The 24,300-nt window shown below is 60.8% G+C and overlaps 1 pseudogene; it reads left to right on the top strand.

The window, feature by feature from the left end:
• The first annotated feature begins 542 nt into the window (after positions 1–542).
• On the top strand, positions 543–4,168 carry LOC104008360 (uncharacterized; annotated as a pseudogene).
• The last annotated feature ends 20,132 nt before the right edge of the window (positions 4,169–24,300 follow it).

Raw genomic sequence — 24,300 nt, 5'->3', positions numbered from 1 at the left:
GCTGGCCTGGTGGCAGCCTCAGCAAGAGTCTCAGGAACTGCCCTGGGTGACTCCACACCCCTCCACCTGTTCCCCCTTTGGCCCTGGGTGACCCCACACCCCTCCACCTGTTCCCTCCTTGGCCTCCACCCTTGCATGGCTACTTCTGCCCCAGGTTCTGTGACACTGGCACCTGTTCAGGGGGTCCCCAGGCCCTGCTGCCATGGATTTTGAGGGGCCCGAAGGATGTACTATTGGGAGGTTGTCATGAAGACTCACTGAGGCAGAATTAGATGCAGGGGTGACAGCGTTCCCCTTCCCCGGCCTCTCATTATGGGGCTTTTGAGCGGGATGTGCTCAGGGCCCCACTGCCCCATCTAGCTGGTGTTCCCAGAGCCCCTCTGTGGGGACACTGTGCTGGTCCCTGAACTCCAGCTGAGGGACACAGGGTCCAGGCAGGCGACCGTCTAGTTCCCAGCTGGAGACGCTCCAGGCACCCCAGGACCTGGCCGCCCTGACTCCCTGGACACCGTTCCCTTGGAGCCTCGGAGCCCCCCCTGGTGTCCCCTCGGTGATGGTCCTGGACAAGAGGGCTGGGAAGAGGCAGGCAGCAAGGGGAGGATTCTGCCCCAGACGTCCCCAGGCCGGGGGTCCCCATGGGCTCTGCCCTGACGTCTTACTCCTGCACCCAGCGGCTCCCACCACAGAGACTGCTCCAGGTGAGGGTACCACACTGAGCACAGGTCAGCCTGTGTCTCCCGGGAGGCTCCTGGCACATCACAGTTGGGGCCCAGAGGAGGCCCTGGCCGGTGGTGGGGGGGCCCTGGCTTGTCTCTTTCCCTGCACACGGACTGGAGCCCTGCCCTGAGTCCCATGGGGACTTTGCGGGGGAACTTCTCGAAGGTGCTGTGGGGGCAGAGGGAGGTGGTGGAGCCAGCCAGGCTCTGGGAGGCCCCAGAGAAGCTCCCACTGCCCACCTCAGTCCTGGCTGGTTTTGGGCCCTGGGCTGGGCCCCCACAGGCTCCAAAGGGAAAGGTTGTCCAAGGGAAAGCCCTGGAGGCCGCTGGTATCCGGGTAGGACACACAGAAGGCTACCAGGTGCTGTGGGGGCCCTGGGGTCCGGCACTTGAGGCAGACAGGTCCACTGGCTTGCGAATGTCCTGCTGCCCCCGCACGTGGTGGTCAGGACCCGGGAGGGCTGCCCCTCCCCCCCCCATTCCACACCTAGTGCTAACCTAGGTGAAGGAGAGAGAGCCCAGGGGGAGCTGGCACTGCCACGTGTTCCAGAGCTGCCCTCGGGCAGAGTCTGTGGGGCTCGGCCTTGTGAGGGGTAGGGGCACCGGGTGTCTCCTGCTCACTCACAGCTGCCCCCCAGGGCCCCTCCCCTGCTGCTCTGCGAGCCCCTCCCTGGAGCTGCCCTTGGAGGGCACCTGCTTCAGGTCTCATCTCCAGGGTGGTGCTGGGGACCGGGCACTGTCTCCTGAACAGTCCCACATGGTGGCCTGGGCGGCACGCCTGTGGGATGGGGAAACCGAGGCACAGACAGTCACGTGCTCTTCCAGTTGCAGGTTAGACCCCACTTGCGGTTGTGTGTTCCAGAAGTCTCCGGGCGCTGTGTGGCAGGATGAGGAGCTGCCCCCCTGGAGGATCACGCAGGCCTCTGGGTGGCATTCAGCAGGTGAGCCGGCGGCCGTCTGCCCCGCAGCCCGGGGATGTCAGCACTTGCCCTGCCACCAGAGGTCACTGCCCCGGGCCCTGGGCCCCCGGCCCTCTGCTCACTGTTCATCAGCAAAGCGTCTGCTTTCTGGACTGCAGGGTTGGCTGCGGCACCGGCTGACCACAGGGCCCAACTTTCCAGTCCCAGCCGGAGGGAAGCGTCTCAACCATGTTGTAGGCACACGGGTGAGGGTGCTGCCTGCCTCCCTGACTCTTACCTCCCCAAGAGAGGAAAACAAAAGAAAAAAAGATAAGACCAGGAAATGGAAATAAGACAAAGAAGAATGAAATTTTAAAATCCGAACAAACCCAAACATGCTGTTTCAAAACGTAAGTCCATGAAGAGTCTCGTGGTGAGAAAGACAGAATTCCTAGCCAGGAAAATGCCCCGTGCTTGCCCCTCGGAGGCAGGTGCTCACCACGGCAGGGTCTATCTAGGTGTTTATTAAGGTGTCTCACCACGTATCGCCCAGATTCACCAGAGATGCAGAGGCGGAGGATACGTTCCTGTTTACATTGATACATAGTTACATAGGTGAAGAGCTTTACAGCGAGGAAGCGGCTCACGCGGCCATGAGGGACCCAGGCAGGAGCTGCTGTTGCTGCCCCAGGTGCGATTCCTTCCTCCTCAGGGAGGCTCAGCTCCCCGCTGCAGCCAGGGGGGCCAGGCAGGCCTCCTTGACCTATAGCGCAGACGGCCAAGTGCTGGTCACGGCCACTGCATCTACACCACCCCTTTCTCAGCAGCAACTCCACGAGTGCTCGATGGGAAACTGCAGACAGCAGCCTTGCCAAGCGGATGCCCAGGGCCGACCACCGCAGCCCCTCCAGCCACGTTCTCCATCAGGGCAGCCTCCTGCTGGCTTCGGCACTGCAGGCAGCACACCAGCGAGGGGTGGGGCTGTGTGCCACGAAGCGTCATCCATGGACATGCCACGAAGGGTTATTCTTCTTTTGACTTTTTCTGATGGTTTAAAACTGTAAGAACATGCAGCTCACAGTCCGCACGGAAGCAGGCATGTGGCTCCTGCCTCACTGTGGGAGGAAAGATGTTCTCTAAAGAAATGGCTGGGTTTGCGGAGGGGTTTGTGGAGGGCCGGGCAGTCTGAACACAGCCCAGCTGGCCTTGGTGGAGGTGGGGCTGGCACAGGGGGGTGGGGGCAGTTCTTCCTGACGCAAATCCTAACGCCTTCAACACTGACCTTCCAAAGAAACAGCTGCTGGACGCTGCCCGACAGCAACGAGAGCCCCGCTCCTAAGGCGCGCGACTCTCGAGGGCTTTGTTGTTTATTTGGCACCCGAGGCCCAGGCTCACAGGGTCTCGGGTGCATGGGACCCCCCAGCCCTTCCCACTGCTCTGCGATTCTTCCTCCCTTCTGGAAAGGTCAGTTTGGGGTTCTATTCTGGGAGGGGCCAGGCCGCCACCTGGCCTCATTAACTGGGCAGGCCACTGGGACCTCCTCCGAAACGCTGCGGCCCTGGCCGAAGACTTGCCTCCCGCCGGGAGCCTTCGGCCCTCTTAGTAGTGGATGTGGGCTTCCTCCCTCTGAGGGGACGTCCTGATGGACACGAGATGTGGGGCGCCCGTGGGTGGCCGCCTGCTCCTGCCACAGTCCCCCTTGGGGCCTGAGCTGCGGCTGCTGCCTCCGTAGGGAAGGAACAATGGGGGGTGGGCCCGCCCCTACCCAGAGAGAGTGGGCCGTGTTGCCTGCAAGGCCTCAGCCAGGGGACCACGTTTCTCTGCATCTTGTGGCTTTGGGTTCTGCAGGCTGTTTGTGGGAGAACGGGAAACAGTCCCAGAGATGACGCTGCCTCATGCAGGTTAACAGAGTTGGAGGTCAGGCCGACGCCTGAGGCTCAGGACGCTGATGGGCGCCTTCCCTCACCAGGGGTGAGCCCCCAGCCCCGTCTTCCCTCGCCGGGGTGAGCCCCTCCCCAGCCCCGAGTTTGGAGGGGCCGTGGCTGCCGGGGACTCGCGTGAGGAGCTTGCTGTAAATACGGAGCTCTGGAGCAACAATGGCCTCACGCCGCTGGCATCTCGGGCAGGACCTGCCTCTTTTTGGAACACTTTCAAGATCTTTGCGTTTGTTCGTTTCCAGCCATTTGGTGGAGACTCTGAGAGCCTGAACTTAGAAGCCCGCCGAGAGGGGAAGTGGCGGCCTCCGGGGAGTGGGCAGCCTGGCCGCAGAGCGCGCGGGACCCAGGGCCACCGTCCTCCCGAGACAGCGGCAGCAGCCGCCACTCACCGTGCGGAATTAAAAACGGCTCTCTGGTTGCCACGGCAACCAGCCTTCTCCCCCCAGCGTCAGTTTGAATTTGTGCAGACCATTCCTAGCCAAGATTCAAGCCAACAGATTCGTGCTTACCCTGAGGTGAAGCCTCGTTTGAGAACCAAATAATAAAATTAACAAACCTAAAATCTCCTCACTGCTGCCGCCTCTTTAATAAGCACTCAGCAGAGCCCCCGAGAGGACACAGGGCCAGCACAGTCTCCCTCCTCTGAGGCGGGAGGCCCCCAGGGAAGCTCACGTGGCTCCCACTGACCACCACGTGTGGCAAACAGGCCCTTAGGCGCTTGTGGGCCCCCCCGCAGAATGAGCCCCTTGGGTGGGTTTTACGTTGGAAGGCCTCACCGCACAGGGCCTGCGTCCAGGGTGCCTCGGCCAGGCCTCTGTGTCCAGCGCAAGGCCCTGGCACACGCATCCAGGCTTGCAGGGGGACGGCACAGGGTTCTGTCGGCCTGTACTGTGGGGCGGACTCTGCGTGTCAGGGGTCCGGCTGTGTGAGGGGTGTGCTCTGTCTCGGCATCCTATGCCCACCTCAGGCCAAGGCCGTGGGTCTCGTAGGCCTCTACCCGCTGGGCCTCAGATACCTTCTCCTCCTTGGAAAAGGCATAAAGGCCTCCCCTCCCCAAGTCGCGAACCTCGGTTTTGCTGAAGGCTTGTGGAGGGTATTGAAAGAAGGCAGGAGTAGGTTCTGAGTGGGTGTTCACGGGAAGGGAGGCCCTATGCAAAGCCCCGATCCTGCAAGGTTCTGGGGTCCCCGGTGTGGCCTGGGGCCCCCACAGCTCCTGTTGGCTCCTGCCGGTGGCCACAGAGGATCCACGTGGCCTCCTCTCTCACTGAGCCCACCCGGGACCCAGGCAGAGAGCACCTGGGGAAGTCTGGGATCAGGTGGGGAGGGCTGGATGGGTGTGGGATTCTGCTCATTCTGCAGGCCAGGGAGCCAGGCAGGTGTCGGGGGCGGGGGCTGTGAGGGGCAGGAGTACACTTGGCTGTTGGGGCAATGGCTATGCTGTAGCTTTGCTCACACACTGGGGGTGACATGCCTTCACCCGTTCTCCCCGAGGCCCCACAGGCCCCACCCCAGACATGGCTTTCCGATGTCCTCAGCTGCGCATTGATGGATAAATCCTCTGCAGCCCAGGAGCTCCACCAGCCTCTGTCTGGACACTTGAGTGGGGGAAGGGAGCGGATGTGGCCAGGCCACAGTAGTTGGGAACCCACAGTGTCCCCGCCAGCCAGTGGCTGCGCCCGGCACAAAATCCTCGCGTAGAGCTGCATCCGAGCACAGCCCCTGCTGCTGGCTGCCTGGTGCCCGGGTCTGGTTGTAGCGCCCGGTGCTGCCGAGGGAGCCCTGGCTCCAGGGGGTCCTGCCAGAGGGCGTGTTGATAATGAGAACACGGCTTCTGTGGGTGGACGACCTCCGGGAGCCCACAAGCATGCAGCCTTCCCTCCTGGTGTCCTCCTCCACCCCCGATGCTGCTGGACTCAAGGGCAGCCCTGGTGAGGCCCGAGCCCTCTACAAGGAGTCAGGGTTCAGCAGACCAAGGAGGGCTCCCCTTCGGTGCACCCCAAGCACTGTGGCTGCTCCAGGCAGGCTCACGAGTGTTCGATGTCTCTGTCCACCCCTCCCAGGGCTGACACGCGGCCTGGGCACCCGGCCACAGACGTGGGGCGAGGACACTTCTTATAAACTCTGCCACAGAAACCACCACATGCAGCCCGGAATTGTAATGAGGGCTCATCACAGGGAACCACAGAGCCGCACTGCCGATCTTAACAGTGACACGCATGCGCTCCTGCCCGTTAACGGCCATGAATTCAGACGGTGAAGCCCACGGCCACCAGACGCCATCTTCGCCAAGATGCGGGAGCACCGTGAAACCCCCGATTTCATGCAGATGATTCCTTCCCGACTCGGAAGTTAATGTGGGCCCCCGGGAAGATTTGTGAACACAGAGCTTTTACATCTAGGTCCAAGGCTCCGGCTTCCCTGCATCAGAGCGGCGCATCCCGCCCAGCTGGCTCCAAGACCATCTACCCTGATCTCAACCTGGGACAGGTCCGAGGCTCCAGCTTCCCTGTATCAGAGCAGTGCGTCCCGCCCAGCTGGCTCCCAGGTCTACCCTGATCTCAACGTGGGACAGGTCCGCGGCTCCGGCTTCCCTGTATCAGAGTGGTGCTGCCTGCACAGCTGTCTCCCAGGTCTACCCTGATCTCAACGTGGGATAAAGGCTGAAACAGAAACAGCCAAATGTCCAGATGGTTTTACATTTTTGGGACTATTCCGGTTTCCAGACCTGAATAATCAGCCACATGACCTGGTTTTCACAAAAGCCTCCATCCTGGGGGTCAGGAGCTGCCTCTTGGAGCCTGGTGGTCCCTCCAGGGCCAAGTCCATCGTTGGGGTCTTCCCAGGAGTGGGGGTGGCTCTGGGGCGTTTCTTGGTCCTGTCCCTGCTCTGTCAGGGCTGGGACGCCATCCCCGTCTGGCCAGCCATCCCTGGGCCGTGGTCACAAGAAGGACGGGGATCCAGCCCCCACCGCACCCCTCGGGGTCCTGCTTAGGCAAGATGGCGGGTCCAGTGAGGAGGAAGCAGGAGGCCCCACAATCCTGTCTCCGTACCACCAAGGAGGGACCAAGCACACGTTCCCTCCCGACCACACCCTCGCCTGCCTCCGGCTCACCCATGGGGCCTCACTGTCCTGACATTCATGAAGCCTTCCCTGCCTTACCCACAGCCCTGGAGCATCTTCGAGGGTCAGCCCAGGTGCCGTCCCTGGGGCGTCTGGCCTGGAGGACTCTGAACAGGCCCATGGTGCAGCCAGCCCCTCCCTGGGGACCAGAGCCGGCAGCGGCTTGGGAGCTGTCCCTGGTGCTGCCTGGAGTAGACCTGGTACCTGAGGTCCTGCCCACCCACTGGCCCAGCCTTTGTCCAGCTCAAGCCCCGGCCCTTCCGTGGGACCCGCTCCATCTGATCACACCTGCCGCCTGGTGCTGCCTGGCCCTGCCTGGGTCGGCTGCGCTTCCCTCCATGGCTGGCCCAGCTGCCTCAGCCTGGTTCCTGCCAAGGCTTCTGGCAACCGGGCCAAAGCAATTTTACCAAATTAGATGTGGTCGGAAGCGAGTCGTTCCACCTGGCAATTTTGTTAAAATAATTATTTGTTTGAAAATTAATATTCCCGAGTCGCTGATTTTTCTAGGATTAGTTTTGGCACACCGTGGGGCAGTTTCTCACACGCCGCGGGGCAGTTTCTCACACACCAAGGGGCAGTTTCTCTCACACCAAGGGGCAGTTTCTCTGACACCGAGGGGCAGTTTCTCTCACACCGAGGGGCAGTTTCTCTCACGCCGCGGGGCAGTTTCTCTCACACCAAGGGGCAGTTTCTCTCACAGTGTGGGGCAGTGTGTCTCACGCCACGGGGCAGTTTCTCTCACACTGCGGGGCAGTTTCTCTCACGCCGCGGGACGGTTTCTCTCACACCAAGGGGCAGTTTCTCTCACGCCGCGGGGCAGTTTCTCTCACACCAAGGGGCAGTTTCTCTCACGCCGCGGGGCAGTTTCTCTCACACCAAGGGGCAGTTTCTCTCACAGTGTGGGGCAGTGTGTCTCACGCCACGGGGCAGTTTCTCTCACACTGCGGGGCAGTTTCTCTCACGCCGCGGGACGGTTTCTCTCACACCAAGGGGCAGTTTCTCTCACGCCGCGGGGCAGTTTCTCTCACACCAAGGGGCAGTTTCTCTGACACCGAGGGGCAGTTTCTCTCACACCGAGGGGCAGTTTCTCTCACGCCGCGGGGCAGTTTCTCTCACACCAAGGGGCAGTTTCTCTCACGCCGCGGGGCAGTTTCTCTCACACCAAGGGGCAGTTTCTCTCACACCAAGGGGCAGTTTCTCTGACACCGAGGGGCAGTTTCTCTCACACCGAGGGGCAGTTTCTCTCACGCCGCGGGGCAGTTTCTCTCACACCAAGGGGCAGTTTCTCTCATGCCGCGGGGCAGTTTCTCTCACGCCGTGGGGCAGTTTCTCTCACGCCGCGGGGCAGTTTCTCACACGCCGCGGGACGGTTTCTCTCACACCAAGGGGCAGTTTCTCTCACGCCGCGGGGCAGTTTCTCTCACACCAAGGGGCAGTTTCTCTCACAGTGTGGGGCAGTGTGTCTCACGCCACGGGGCAGTTTCTCTCACACCAAGGGGCAGTTTCTCTCATGCCGCGGGGCAGTTTCTCTCACGCCGCGGGGCAGTTTCTCTCACGCCGCGGGGCAGTTTCTCTCACAGCGCGGGGCAGTTTCTCCCACGCCGCGGGGCAGTTTCTCTCACGCCGCGGGGCAGTTTCTCTCACAGCGCGGGGCAGTTTCTCCCACGCCGCGGGGCAGTTTCTCTCACGCGGCGGGGCAGTTTCTCACATGCCGCGGGGCAGGTTCTCTCACACCAAGGGGCAGTTTCTCTCACACCAAGGGGCAGTTTCTCTCACGCGGCGGGGCAGTTTCTCACATGCCGCGGGGCAGGTTCTCTCACACCAAGGGGCAGTTTCTCTCACACCAAGGGGCAGTTTCTCACACGCCGCGGGGCAGTTTCTCTCACAGCGCGAGGCAGTTTCTCTCACGCCGCGGAGCAGTTTCTCTCACACCAAGGTGCAGTTTCTCTCACGCCGCGGGACGGTTTCTCTCACACCAAGGGGCAGTTTCTCTCACGCCGCGGGGCAGTTTCTCTCACGCCGCGGGGCAGTTTCTCACACGCCGCGGGGCAGTTTCTCACACGCCGCGGGGCAGTTTCTCACACGCCGCGGGGCAGTTTCTCTCACGCCGCGGGGCAGTTTCTCACACGCCGCGGAGCAGTTTCTCTCACACCGCGGGGCAGTTTCTCACACGCCGCGGGGCAGTTTCTCTCACGCCACGGTGCAGTTTCTCTCACGCCGCGGGGCAGTTTCTCACACGCCGCGGGGCAGTTTCTCTCACACCAAGGGGCAGTTTCTCTCACGCCGCGGGGCAGTTTCTCTCACAGCGTGGGGCAGTTTCTCTCACGCCACGGTGCAGTTTCTCTCACGCCGAGGGGCAGTTTCTCACACGCCGAGGGGCAGTTTTTCATACACCGTAGGGCAGTTTTTCAGTTCTTTGTGTCTTAAGACATTGCTTTCTCTCCTTTCAAAATATCTTTGAGTCTAAAAATAATCTTTTTATTTAAAAATTTATAATAATCTTTGAGACAGTGATTCCTGCTTTGAGCTGTTGGTAATAGCCGAAGCCCAGAACAAGCTAATACCTGAAGTGGGGGCAGGGACTCATGCCCTCTGTGGGGACCACTCCCTGCGTTGTGGAAAGGGGAGAAGCCAGTGGCTCGTAGAGCCATGGACAGATGGTTGCGGTGTGTGCCCGGGGCCTCGAGGGCATTCATCAGAGCCTCACAAGTCCCTCTCCCCAAACAAGGCTCCCGTACAAGCAGCAAGTGGACCTTCCTGGGCTGGGCTGGGTGGGGGGTACACCACCGGGAGGCCCTGCTCTCAAGAATTGCTCTGGGGGGTGATAAGCACTTGAACCGACTGCATCTGTGGGTAGCAGCTGGTGCCACAGAGACGGGGAGACCAGGTCAGGGGCCCTGGGGCTTGGTGTTGAGCACGACGGCTCCATCTGGGCTGGGCAGGTGGCCACGGAAGCGCAGGCATCCTCCCTGGAAGATGCGGAGAGTTTGGGAAGCACATCGTCACCCAGGAGGCAGGGGAACCCGCAGAGCCTGAGACACGGGCACCAGCACACGCGGCCGCAGATCCTGGCACCCTCGGCTCCTAAAGGCGCCACCCAGGAGCAAACACCCTGCTGACAAGGGGTTGGTTTCAGGTGGATCACATCCTCCCCAGAAGCTGGCATGTTTATATATTTTGGAAGTCTATGAAAGCCAAAATCCTCATTAATTTCAAAATATAGTTCACAAACTCCAAATATTTGACCAGTGCGTCCATATGCTCAGCCATCATCATAGCCACAGAGCAGCTGGCGTGAGACTCGCAGGACGAGGCGTGAGGCAGAGGCAGAGCCGGAGGCGAAGGCCGGTCCACAGTGACTGGTTTCACGTGCCCTGCAAGGGCTGTGGGCATGAGGACCCGGAGGGGTGAGTGAGGTGCAGGGACGGGGCTGAGAGGGCGTGAGGTGTCCCCGTGTCCCTCGGAGGTGGTGGATCCTGCTCAGACCCTGCCCCTGGCCCATAGCCCACGCACCCCGCATTGCTGCGCCCTCCTCCTGGACCCCGTGGCCCGCTGTGCCTGCATCTGCAGGATCCACGCTGTGGGTGGTCTGCTCCTATTTGCCCCTCACCTGTGCCATGCCCTGAGGGTGCCCGGGGTGGGGGAAGAAGGGTCCAAGGCTGCCCAGCACGTCAGGAGTGGTGTCCAGGCCAGTCCCAGACCTCTGGCCTGTGATGCTGGGGGAGTGAGGGGCAGGCGCAGCCCTCGGTGGAGAAAAGGCAGCATCTTCCCCTGTGGGCCACCCCCAGAGGACCCTGCCTGTGGCCCCACGGATGCCAGGGGTCCCCCACTGGGGCATGAGGAGCCGGCATTGCACTCACCTTATCACACAGCGCAACCCGTCACTCCTAAACTACGGATAAAACAAGACTTCCTCATCCGCAGGTTAAAAAAAGATTCCTGACACAGCAATTTTCTCCAAATGCAATTTGGACTCAGCCAGATCCACTAAGCCAGTCTTTCAAGTTGACTTTAAAATTCCTCCCCCAAATCTCTGCCCTCCGTTTTCACTCCTCAAAGAGTCAGTAGGTTTAGCAGTATCTCCCCACGCTGGTCGTGCCATGCCCAGGACACCCCGAGGGCCACAGGACCCAGGTAGTGGGTGTGTGGCCAGCAGGAAGGACACAAGGACCAGGCCCCAGCCTCCTGCCAGCCCTGCTGCCCGTGGGCCGCCCCAGCCCCAGCTGCTTCCTGGACCAGACCTGAGCGTCCGCTCCTCCCAGGGCAACGCTGCAGGGAAACACGCTCGCTGCCTGGCCCGTGGGTGCTGTCTTCCTGACCGAGGGCGCCCACGTGTGATTTCACGTGACCCCAGCTTGCTTGCCAGGTGGACAGGGACTGCGACCGCTCCCGGCTGGGCCTGCTCCTCCCTCCATGCAGCTTGGCGTGGCCTGGGGCGGCCCTGCCACCGCCACTCTGCCCTCTCCTACCTGCCCAGCAAGGGTGCTCGCCTGGAGAAAATGGCTGGTTCCTGTGTGGACTTGGGGCTCCCTGACTGGGCTGTGCTGTGTGGGAGGTGAAGGGGCTGCGTGCTCTGCGGAGTTTACACGGAAGCCTCAGCAGGGCTGGACGTGGTGCTGTCAGCCAAGCCTCGGCACAGAGGTCACAGAGGTCAGCCGCTGGGCCTCGGCTGGGGGTGCTGTGGGCTGCAGAGCTCGGGGCCTGTGGCTGTTCCCTGCTGTGACCACAGGCCAGGGCTGGGGCCTGAGGCTTCTGCGGTGGCCCTGTGAAGAGCAGGAGCCTCTGCTCCACCCCCAGGGAGCTCATGACAGAGATCGGAGGGGAGGTTCCTGAGGGGCGGCTGCTTCTGAGTGCATGGCCGGGTCCTAGGTCTGCATCCTCAGACCGACTCCCAGCTTCACCCTGAGCCAAGGTCCCCACGGCTGCCGGCACCTGTGGTCCCCACCACACTCCTCACTCCAGTGTGGGTCCCCAGCCCTGGTGGCCGCCATGTTTCCTAGTTTTCCCAGTTAAACAATGAATAGCCCAGTCTCAGTGAACACTCTGGGCAAACACTCTGTGGTCTCTAAAGCCCACAGCCCCTGCAAGGAGCCCTGGGCACAATGGTGATGCCCAGCTGGATCAGGAAGAGTGTGCACAATGGTGATGCCCAGCTGGATCAGGAAGAGTGTGTCGGGGCTGGGGGCCAGCAGCACCAGAAATCCGGGCCACTGCTGCTGACATCATCTCGGGAGGACTCTGGAGCCACTGACCACGCGGGATTGTGCAGGCGTCTACAGGGACCACGGACCATGGGGGATCATGCAGGCATTTACAGGGACCATGGACCGGGGGGGCTGTGCAGGTGTCTACAGGGACCATGGACCAGGGGGATCATGTAGGCGTCTACAGGGACCATGGACCAGGGGGTGCTGTGCAGGCGTCTACAGGGACTACGGACCAGGGGGGATCATGCAGGCGTCTACAGGGACCATGGACCAGGGGGATCATGCAGGCGTCTACAGGGACCATGGACCAGGGGGGATCATGCAGGCGTCTACAGGGACCGCAGACCATGGGGGATCATGCAGGCGTCTACAGGGACCATGGGGGATCATGCAGGCGTCTACAGGGACCATGGACCAGGGGGGGCTGTGCAGGCGTCTACAGGGACCATGGACCAGGGGGGGCTGTGCAGGCGTCTACAGGGACCATGGACCAGGGGGGGCTGTGCAGGCATCTACAGGGACTACGGACCAGGGGGGATCATGCAGGCGTCTACAGGGACCATGGACGGGGGAGCTGTGCAGGCGTCTACAGGGACTACGGACCAGGGGGGATCATGCAGGCGTCTACAGGGACCATGGACCGGGGGGGCTGTGCAGGTGTCTACAGGGACTATGGACCAGGGGGGATCATGCAGGCGTCTACAGGGACCATGGACCGGGGGGAGCTGTGCAGGCGTCTACAGGGACTACGGACCAGGGGGGATCATGCAGGCGTCTACAGGGACCATGGACCGGGGGGGGCTGTGCAGGTGTCTACAGGGACCCCAGACCACGGGGGATCATGCAGGCGTCTACAGTGACCACGGACCACGGGGGCCTGTGCAGGCGTCTACAGGGCCACTGAAAGAAAAAGAGATGAGGGGATTGGCCTTCTGACCCCTGCTGGGTCAGTGGACTTGGCAACAGCCATTGTGGGAAGAGAGACTCCACCACCTCTGAGCGGTCAGTACCTCAGACACAGCCACAATCTTGTAAGACACGCAGGGGCTGGGCATGGTGGCTCACGCTGTAATCCCAGCACTTTGGGGGTCCGAGGTAAGAGGATATTTAGAGCTCAGGAGTTCGAGACCAGCCTGGGCAACATGGCGAAAGCCCATCTCCACCACAAATACCAAATGTAGCTGAGTGTGGTGGTGTGTGCCTGTAATCCCAGCTACTCAGGAGGCCGAAGCGGGAGGATCACCTGAGCCCGGGAGGTTGAGGCTGCGGTGAGCTGAGATCACGCGACTGCACTCCAGCCAGGGCAACAGAGTGAGACCTGGTCTTTTAAAAAAGGAAAAAAAAAAAAAAAAAAAAAGACAAGGGGCCACAAGACCCTGTAAACAACACCGTGGGCACCACCCCTGAGTCCACAGGGGGAACTTCGGCCGGAGGATGCCGGCTGGCGTTTCTTCAGCAAAGAGTATTCGGGGAGACAAAGGCGGCTGGCAGAGGCTGGCAGGCCCAGACGGAGGGCGGGACATCAGCCAGCCACACCTGGGGCCTGTGCTGGTCCTGATTTTACAAATCAACTGTACAAAGTGTAAGAAAACCCAGAAAATGGGAATCTAGGCTTAATACTTGATCAAACAGGAATTTTATTGCTAATTTTTGAAGAAATCACAGCCGTTATCTTTTAGCAATGCGTACAGGGAGGCGTCAGCGAGATGAGGGTGGCTGTGGGGACGGTAGCGTCACCGCCTCGTGACACTCTTTCTGCCACTTTACTCACACACCGTGCACGCGTGTGCACACACGTCGCCCTTTATCAGGACTAGCAGGGGGACCTGTGAACAAATGCCTGCACGGGGTGTGGGTAAAGTCCCCGCCGTTGGTCTCGGTGACTCCTCTGTAACTGGGACCTCCAGGGAGACCTGGGCTCTGGCACCCACTTGTCCTTGAGGCCGTAAGGCCACCTGGGGCCACTGGGCCAGCGTTGCAGCATCAGCCCAGATCCCAGAAGGCAATGGGGGCTCCTGCTGCCCAGGGTCCTCACCAGCCTGGAGCCTCCGGCCGTGGGCCCACCGACCAAGCTCACGGCCTGGCCCCGGGGGCTCGTGGACCCCCAGCAGCCCTGGGGACCCAGCTCCAGTGTTTCCTCACAGAGGAGCATGGCAGCTCCGGGACTTGGCTTGCGTGCACTGGGCGGTGGGGTGCCAGGTGGGTGAGAGGATTGCAAGACGGAGGTAAAAATAACACTGTTCCCAGAAGCAATTTCCCCAAACGAGTCGGCGGCCTCTGGTAATTTGTTGCCTAGGAAAGTCGGGAACAAATAAAGACGCCCTGTTTTCTGAGCAGCTGCCTTCCCATCTGCACGGCCGCTGGGCTCCTCTCTGAGCAGGTCAATAAATCCGGGTCCCAAGAACCCTGAGGGGCGCCCAGGACGGTGCCGGTGCCGTGCCGGAAAGGGTGGGAACAGTTAAGTGGGTCGCGCCCACTTAACTTTAAAGACTGTGTTACAGGAGAAACAGACTGAGATAGATGATATTAAATTGGAAATGAAATTAAAAAGCTTGATGTGTGAATTCTGTGAATGCACCACTTACGGTTCGTCAGTTCTCAGCGAGGTAGAGTCACCCGTGCGAGCTCGGCACTTGGCATCCAAACTGGGGCGTTCCAGTGATGGGGCAAACCAGGCAGGGCCAGGCAGTCCCCCGGGCAGGACAGACCTGGTGGCCCCTGCCCAGACCCGCCCTCCAGCCCGACCTCCTGTGGTGAGTGCAGGTCCGTCAGCATCTGTGGCAGCTGCAGGCCTCCCGGTCACAGCCTCAGGCTCCCTGGGGGATACGCCGCTTTTGTGTGGCCAGGCTCCGCCTTGAGCCGACTCTTCCTCCAGTGAAGAGGCTCCCGGGTGTCCTTGGTCACCAGGACCTGCAGGCCCTTCCCCGGGCAGATGTCCCACCTGTGGGCGGCCCTCTGGAGTCCAGGCTTCTGCCCCTTCCTCAGCAGGAATCTCCGGCATCCCGCTTCCAGGCTATGGCCTGGGAGGACGTTCTCAGGCCCATGGTGCTGTCTGGGCCACACTCTCCCCACGGCTGCCCCAGTCTCCTGGAAGGGCCTCATCTGCAGGCCCCTGGCGCCACCAGCCTCACCTGAGTCCCTGCCTGGATAGTGTTGCCACCAGCAGGCACCCACTCGGGTGGAGACGGGAAGCCCAGAAAGAGCCTGTCTCTGCAAATAGCCACTTCTCAAGACCCACGCCCATGAGGGCTCGCCCTCGGCCGTTCTCCCACCCTGAGTTGCCCGGAGGTATGTGACGTCTGGCAGGGGCATCTGCTGCCCAGAGAGCAGCTGTGGAGTCCCTCCTTCTCCAGGGCTGGGGCCAGGCCTGCATCGCCCTGCCCTGTGCTCCACCCCACAGCTTCCCGAGGCCCCCAGGGCTGCCCTCCCTCTGCCAGTGATCCAGAGCCCCATTAGACCCCCCAGCTGGGAGGTCACATCCTGGGGAAGGAGTGTGTGGCTGGACACTCTCAGCCACAGCCAGCCAGTGACCCTGAGCAATAGCAGTAGCCAGGCTAGGGAATCCGCTGTGCCTGGCCCCTGGGGTGAGAGTCAGTTGGTTCATTTTAAAGTCACTGGTTCATGACATCTACTGAGGGCTCAGGGTGTGTGAGGCTGGGGGGCCACAGGCGACTGAGTCTGACCCTGGGGGAGCAACAGAACAGTGGGGAGGCCCGAGGAGGGGAGAAAGGGAGGGAGGGAGGGAAGAAGGGAGAGAGGGAAGGAGGGAGAGAGGGAGAGAGGGAGGGAGAGGGAGGGAGGAAGAGAGAAAAGGAGGGAGGGAGAGAGAAAGGGAGGGAGGCAGAGAGAAAGGGAGGGAGGGAGAGAGAAAGGGAGGGAGGGAGAGAGAAAGGGAGGGAGGGAGAGAGAAAGGGAGGGAGGGAGAGAGAAAGGGAGGGAGGGAGAGAGGGAGGGAGAGCAGGAGGGACAGGGTTCAGCTCTGTGCTGGAAGCCCCCCAGCTCCTGTGCTCTCTCCTCCCTGGCTGCGAGGCTTCTTGGTGTGAGTTCACCTCGGAAGGGCCTCTGCACGCAGGCTTTGGGGCTTGGGTCCTGGGGGAAGCTGCCACAGATCCCAGCAGCACCTTTGCTCCGGGAAAGTTGACGTTGATGAGGGCCTCGATGGGCCCGTACATCCATCTGCCCCGGGTGCGGCCCCCAGTGGTTGGGCCCCGGCTGTCTGGTGACTGTGGCGTCCGGCCCCCTCGGCAGTGTGCACCGTGCGCCATCTGTGCCTGGTGGTGATGGACGTTGCCCAGAGAAGCACATCTGGATTTCAGCCGCGAGTGGTTCCCGTGGCCTCGCATCTGCCGGGCAGGTGCCCCTTCCTGGGTCCACTGCACCCCCCGAGAGGCTGGGGTGTCTTCACTCAGATCCGAGATTGCAGAGCAATGGAGGAGTTGATCTCTGAAATTGCTCCTTGGGCCTCCTAATAGGTGACTAGGTGACTGGCCTGTGCGGATGGGCGAAGTCCCACGGAGGATGTGAGCCGGGTGGGCGGCCCCAGAGGAGAGACAGGCACAGAAATAGCTGTGGCTCAAGTCACCAGGGACAGGCACTCGCCTGAGGCAAAGGAAGGGAGGAGCAAGCAGGCAGGGTGTCCTGGAGGAGGCGGCTTTGAAAGATGAATAGGAACCAAGAGGAGAGGAGAGAAGTCGTGGGAAGGGCCCAGGGCAGAGTGACGAGGAATGCCAGCGAGTCCGTGAGTGGTGAGGGCCTCAGGGCCAGCTCCTCCGAGCCTCAAAGGCCAGCGGGCAGAGATAGAGAGAGAAATGACGTCAGAACAGAGCTTCTGGTCGGGCGCAGGGCCTCACACCTGTGATCCCGGCACTGTGGGAGGCGGAGGTGGGAGGATCACTTGAGTCCAGGAGTTCTAGGCCAGCCTGGGCAACATAGCAAGACGCCATGTTTACATAATAAAAGATGGAAAGATTCGCCAGGCATGGTCGTGTCTACCTCTATTAGCAGCTACTCCGGAGGCTGAGGTAGGAGGATCTCTTGAGCCCAGGAGGTTGAGGCTGCAGTGAGCTGTGATCGCCCCACTGCACTCAGCCTGGGTGAGAGGGTGAGATCCTGTCTCTAGAAGAAGAAAAGCTGTGCTCTCAAAGATTCCCCAGTGCAGGGTGAGCTGCTGGTGGAGAGGAGCCTGGGGCTGCGGGGAGACCTCCTTGGCACAGGGAGGTCAAACATCCCAGGGCGTGGCTTCACCTCTGCCCCCTGACTCTGCAACCCAGGGCCCCCCGACTCTGCACCCCAGGTCCCCCCGACTCTGCACCCCACGGCCCCCTGACTCTGCACCCCAGGGCCCCCTGACTCTGCACCCTATGGCCCCCTGACTCTGCACCCTATGCCCCCTGACTGCACCCCAGGGCCCCCTGACTCTGCACCCTACGCCCCCTGACTCTGCACCCCAGGGCCCCCTGACTCTGCACCGTATGGCCCCTGACTCTGCACCCTACGGCCCCCTGACTCTGCACCCTACGGCCCCTGACTCTGCACCCTATGGCCCCCTGACTCTGCACCCCAGGGCCCCCTGACTCTGCACCCTACGCCCCCTGACTCTGCACCCCACGGCCCCCTGACTCTGCACCCTACGCCCCCTGACTCTGCACCCTGCGCCCCCGACTCTGCACCCCAGGGCCCCCTGACTCTGCACCCTGTGCCCCTGACTCTGCACCCCAGGGCCCCCTGACTCTGCACCCTATGCCCCCTGACTCTGCACCCTACGGCCCCCGACTCTGCACCCTACGCCCCCTGACTCTGCACCCTACGGCCCCTTGACTCTGCACCCTACGCCCCCGACTCTGCACCCTACGGCCCCCTGACTCTGCACCCTACGCCCCCTGACTCTGCACCCTACGCCCCCTGACTCTGCACCCTACGGCCCCTTGACTCTGCACCCCAGGGCCCCCTGACTCTGCACCCCAGAGCCCCCTGGCTCTGCACCCTACGGCCCCTGACTCTGCACCCTATGGCCCCCTGACTCTGCACCCCAGGGCCCCCTGACTCTGCACCCTATGGCCCCTGACTCTGCAGTACGGCCCCCTGACTCTGCACCCTGCGCCCCCGACTCTGCACCCCAGGGCCCCCTGACTCTGCACCCTATGCCCCCTGACTCTGCACCCTACGGCCCCCTGACTCTGCACCCTACGGCCCCCTAACTCTGCACCCTAAGGCCCCCTGACTCTGCACCCCACGGCCCCCTGACTCTGCACCCTACGCCCCCGACTCTTCACCCTACGCCCCCTGACTCTGCACCCCAGGGCCCCCTGGCTCTGCACCCTACGGCCCCCTGCCCTCCCACGCCTGCCCTGGGCAGAGGCGGGCGAGGTTCCTCACGCTGCTCCAGGAAAACATGGACGTCCTGTGAAACCCAACAGACGCCAAGTACATCTCCCAGTGCTTCTAGAAAAACGTCGGCCGCCTTCCCACCCCTTCCTTCGCTCCATTGAGGTCACTCATGGGACAGGGTTGGTGTGAGCACCCCAGAGGCCTGCCTGAGACCTGCTGACGGCCCCTCGGCCTCCCCGCCAGCTTCCCAGCTGTGGGTCCCAGGGTCTGAGGCCTCCCACAGCAGCCGGCAGGAGCTGGAACCAGGCCCGGGGCGGCCGATCCGCAGGGGTTGGGCCAGCGAAGGGCAAGATGAGGTTTCTCCAAAGGTCCTTGTGCGCCATGACCACACGGAGCCCTTGGGGCCGGCCTCACTCAGACATAAGTGAATGTGTTTATTGGTTTTGGTCTGAAACAGATGAAAAGCCACCAAAGGGTTTTGCAATAATTAAAACCCAGCCACGCCGGCCGCAGGTGCTGTTTGAGAGGCGGCATCCACAGAGAGGAGCTCTCTCCTGTCTCCCCACAGAGCCCAAATCTGCTTCTGCACGAGAGACAGGAGGCTGTAATTGCAGAGTTAATTAAAAGAATAAAGTGATGACAGCCCCAGGGGCTGCAGAGAACTCAGGGAAATGGCAGATTTGGGACTCAGGGCCCAGGTTCAGCTGCACAGTTGGGGCCACAGGCCGGGATTTGGCCCCCACACACCCAGGGGGAGGCTTCTCTGAGCACTGGAGCTGCCCAGAGCACCGGGTGTGCCGGGAGCCCGGGCAGATGGCGGGGCCAACCCTCGTCTCAGGGCCAGTCCTGGTGGCAGCCAACAGGGACCTCACACCAGCGTGGTCTGAACAGGGTCAGCACTTGCCAGCCACCTTCGGGTGATGTGGGGCAGACCCCTGGGTGGCTGTTCCCAGGACACAGAGAGCTGACAACCCACGGAGCAAAGAGACCCCTTCGTGCACCCCAGCGCCGGCTCACTCTCAGCCGAGTTCTCAGGGCTTCTGCTGCGCCATGCTGTGGCCGGGGGAGGGCGGGGCCTCTCGTCTGTGTGACCATGGACGCTTGGACTGGATACTTGCCCAGGTACAGGTGCCCTGCCCCTTGGTGCAGAACATTCTGGAACCTCTCCCAGCTTTCAGCCAATGGGCTAAGAAGCCACACAGCCCTCCCATTGCAGAGTCAAACCCACAGCCAACCAAGATGTGAGGTGCAGCCAGAGTCGTGGGGCTAAGTTGGAGCCATTTTGTGAAGGCCAAGAAGGTCCAGTGTCCACCTGCCAGGCTGTGCAGGAGACCAGGGTGCCCCTGGCCTCTGCCCCGATGGCTTGATGCCGCTGCCTCCCTCCACCCAAGCATCTGTCCCTGAGCGAGCCTGGCCGAGGGTCATGGCCAGCACTTGATGAGTGAAGGCAGCTGGGGGTGGGAGCAGGGGGCTCCGGGAGCAGGCTTTCTAGCACACATGACACGTGTCTGCTGCTGTGGCCAGCACAGTGCTGGGGATGGGGGTGGGGCAGGCAGGCAGGGGCTCACAGCTCTGCTCTTCACTGTCCCAGGAGGAAGGTCCAGCATCTCCCAGGTGGTCCCACTGCAGCACATCCCGAGCTAGGACGGGGAGAAGCGGCCCAGTCCCCACCCGCTGGCCCGCACCAGGCCACAGCACCCTGAAGTGTGGGGCAAAGCCTCCCACTGTGTATCCGCGTGCCCATGTGTCCATGCGTCTGCCTGTCTGTGTGTATCTGTCTTTCACGCACACCCACGCTGACCGGCTCCTGCAGGCTGTGGGAACCGCAGGCATTTCCGGACTGTTCTGTCACTGCCTTTTGCATCCTTATTCAGTAATGGCCATTTTTAGAAACAGCACTAAACCTTTCATTTCTTTACATAAAACCAGAATAATTTTCACAAAGTAGTTGAGGAAGTCCCAAACACATTTGTTTTGTTAACCTAATTTGTATATTTATGATACTTAACCTCATTTAAGAGAAAGTTACTGAGAAAACATTTGTTCTCACAGTTTTCTCCTCCCTTTCTCAGTGGTTTCCATGAAGCGAGCTGCCCTGGCGTCTGAACCCAGCGTCTGCGCCTGCACAGTGCGGTCTTCTGAGCCCAGCTGCTGCTGCGGAGTCCCCCCCTCTAGAGTCCGACCTGCGCTCTGATACAGGAGGAGGGAACGGAAAACCCTCCTCCAGCTCCTCTGCTTCTTTGTTACTTATCAGCTAATGTTTCTTTGCGGGGAGCTTAAAACATGACTTTGTTCCTAATATTTCATCCAGTTTTGGAATTTCTATGGAACAATTTCTTTATGATGTGGATCCGTAAATGTCCGCCCCGTGTGTCAGTATTCACAGGCATAATGAATTCTGGGGAAAAATAAATGCTTAAGGCTAGACTGCTGCTCCTTGGAACCAGCCTTCCTCTTTTTTTGAAAGGTGAAACCATCCTGTGTTCCTTTCCCTCTGTTGCCCTGTCCATTCTCCAGCCATCTGTTTGTTCGTTCTTCCTCCTCTTGTCCATGCCTGCCAACCACCACCCACCTATCCCTGCACCCACCCATCCACCCACTCATCCATCCATCCCCCACCTACCCCTCCACCCCTCCACCCCTCCACCCATCCACCCTCCACCCCTCCACCCATCCACCCTCCACCCATCCACCCATCCACCATCCACCATCCACCCATCCACCCATCCATCCACCCATCCACCCTCCCCCATCCACCATCCATCCATCCACCCATCCACCCACTCATTCATCCAACATCCATCCCCCACCTACCCCCCACCCCTCCACCCCTCCACCCTCCACCCATCCACCCACTCATTCATCCACCCCTCCACCCTCCACCCATCCACCCATCCACCATCCACCCATCCACCAACTCATCCATCCACCCATCCACCCTCCATCCATCCACCATCTATCCACCCATCCATCTATCCACCCATCCACCCTCCCCCATCCACCCACTCATCCACCCACTCATCCATCCATCCATCCATCCACCCACCCATCCACCCACTCATCCATCCACCCATCCATGCATCCACCCACCCATGCACTCACTCGTCCATCCATCCTCCATCCATCCCCTACCCACCCCTCCACCCATCCACCATCCATCCACCATGCATCCATCCATCCATCCACCCTCTCATCCATCCACCCGTCCACCCTCCATCCATCCACCATCTATCCATCCCTCCATCCACCCATCCACCCACCCATCCACTCACTCATCCATCCATCCTCCATCCATCCCCCACCTACCCCTCCACCCATTCACCATCCATCCACCCATCCACCAACTCATCCATCCACCCATCCACCCATCCACCCTCCATCTATCCATCCATCATCAATCCATCCACCCATCCACAATCCACCCACCCATCCACCATCCATCCACCATCCATCCATCCATCCACCCATCCACCCACTCATCCATCCATCCTCCATCCATCCCCCACCTACCCCTCCACCCATCCACCATCCATCCACCATCCATCCACCATCCATCCATCCATCCATCCATCCATTCATCCACCCTCCATCCATCCATCATCCATCCATCCATACATACATCCACCCACCCACCCACCTATCTATCCATCCCCCACCCACCCATATGTCTCCATTTCCCATCTACCCACCTGCCCACCCGCCCTTTTACAAGGACCCTCTCTCCCTGTGGACAGGGGAAACATACAGAGCTGCAGCTGGGAGGGGGAAGAGCAGAGGAGTGGCCAGCCCGAGGAGGGGAGGGTCCCTGAAGCCTGGGAGTCAGGATACAGATTGGCAGGAGACAGGTTGAAAAGGCAAGTGGGGCTGGGTACACAATGTAACAACAGAAAGAAAATCACTAAGAACCTAGACACTAAGCAGCTTGACCTACCATCTTGACCTACTTGACACACGCTGAACCCTGCACACAGCGGAATGCCACCTTCTCAAGTGCGTGTGTGTGTTCACCCAGCGGAAAGCCACCTTCTCGAGTGCATGTGTGTGTTCACCCAGCGGAACGCCACCTTCTAGAGTGGGTGTGTGTGTTCACCCAGCAGAACACCGCCTTCTCGAGTGGATGTGTGTGTTCGCCCAGCAGAACGCCGCCTTCTCGAGTGTGTGTGTGTGTGTTCGCCCAGTGGAACATCGCCTTCTCGAGTGGGTGTGTGTGTTCGCCCAGCTGGTGTGCCACCTTCTCGAGTGGGTGTGTGTGTTCGCCCAGCTGGAGTGCCACCTTCTCCAGTGTGTGTGTGTTCGCCCAGCTGGAGTGCCGCCTTCTCGAGTGGGTGTGTGTGTTCGCCCAGCTGGAGTGCCGCCTTCTCAAGTGGGTGTGTGTGTTCGCCCAGCTGGAGTGCCGCCTTCTCGAGTGAGTGTGTGTGTTCGCCCAGCTGGAGTGCCGCCTTCTCGAGTGGGTGTGTGTGTTCGCCCGGCTGGAGTGCCGCCTTCTCGAGTGCGTGTGTGTGTTCGCCCGGCTGGAGTGCCGCCTTCTCCAGTGTGTGTGTGTTCGCCCAGTGGAACATCGCCTTCTTGAGTGGGTGTGTGTGTTCACCCAGCAGAACGCCGCCTTCTCGAGTGGGTGTGTGTGTTTGCCCAGCGGAACGTCGCCTTCTTGAGTGGGTGTGTGTGTTCACCCAGCTGGAGTGCCGCCTTCTCCAGTGTGTATGTGTTCACCCAGTGGAACATCACCTTCTCGAGTGTGTGTGTGTGTTCGCCCAGCTGGAGTGCCACCTTCTCCAGTGTGTGTGTGTTTGCCCAGCTGGAGTGCCGCCTTCTCGAGTGGGTGTGTGTGTTCGCCCAGCTGGAGTGCCGCCTTCTCCAGTGGGTGTGTGTGTTCGCCCAGCTGGAGTGCCGCCTTCTCGAGTGAGTGTGTGTGTTTGCCCAGCTGGAGTGCCGCCTTCTCGAGTGGGTGTGTGTGTTCGCCCAGCTGGAGTGCCGCCTTCTCGAGTGCGTGTGTGTGTTCGCCCAGCTGGAGTGCCGCCTTCTCGAGTGTGTGTGTGTGTTCGCCCAGCGGAATGTCGCCTTCTCGAGTGGGTGTGTGTGTTCGCCCAGCGGAACGCCACCTTCTCGAGTGTGTGTGTGTTCGCCCAGCGGAACGCCGCCTTCTCTAGTGGGTGTGTGTGTTCGCCCAGCGGAACGCCGCCTTCTCGAGTGGGTGTGTGTGTTCGCCCAGCTGGAATGCCGCCTTCTCAAGGGTGAACACCCCGGGTTGGAGGTGGGACCCCGCTTGCTTCCAAGACGACCTTAGAAAGAGGATGAGAGACGCCTTCTACTTGCAAACACCGAGACTTCCTCTAACGCAGCAGGAACTGAGATACGTGCTGCTGACGAAACGGACAGGAAACGGCCGGGAATTGACCCGCACACACAGTGGGATTGGGGAGGGAGGGGCCTGCAACCCAGGGCCCTGGACCCACGCCGAGTCCCATGGAAAAAGGGCTGAGCCCCACTCCACACCACCCTGGCACTGGCCTGAGGCGCTTGCAGATCTAATGGGAAAGACAAGAGAGAAGCTTCTGGGGAAACCGAGAGACGACTCATCTTTGAGGACTCGCAAAGACAAAGATTTTTAAAAAGAAGGCATAAAAAGAACTGTTTGTAACAGAAAAACATCAGGAATATTGGACTTCATTAAAATTAGGAATTTTTGATTATTAAAAGACACCATGGTGAGTTACAAAGTAAGCTGTGGCTTTGGGAAAGGTTGTCTGCAGGGCGTGTTGCCATGTGTGTCCGGGGCCAGAAAGCCTGGAGAACTCTATCTCGAGAGAAAGATGATGGATGATCCAGGTAAAACGGCAGCTGAGTCAACAGGTTCTTCCCAGGAGCGGACGGCGGCGGCCAGCAGGCACGTGACACGTTACTTAACATGTTGAATCACTGAGGAAACGTGGAATGAAAGCACAATGGTGCCGCCAACACCCTCCCCCACGCAGCTAAAATGGAAAGGACCGACGCGCCCCCTACACGGGTGCGGAGCCCCCGGAACTGGCTATTTTCATGCGGTGTGTGCTGGGACACCCATTTTGGAAAACAGCGTTTGGTGGTGTCTAGTGG

This window comes from Pan troglodytes, chromosome 8, assembly GCF_028858775.2.
Source record: "Pan troglodytes isolate AG18354 chromosome 8, NHGRI_mPanTro3-v2.0_pri, whole genome shotgun sequence".
In the NCBI taxonomy this organism is placed as follows: Eukaryota; Metazoa; Chordata; class Mammalia; order Primates; family Hominidae; genus Pan; species Pan troglodytes.
This window is presented reverse-complemented; position numbering and strand designations above follow the sequence as displayed.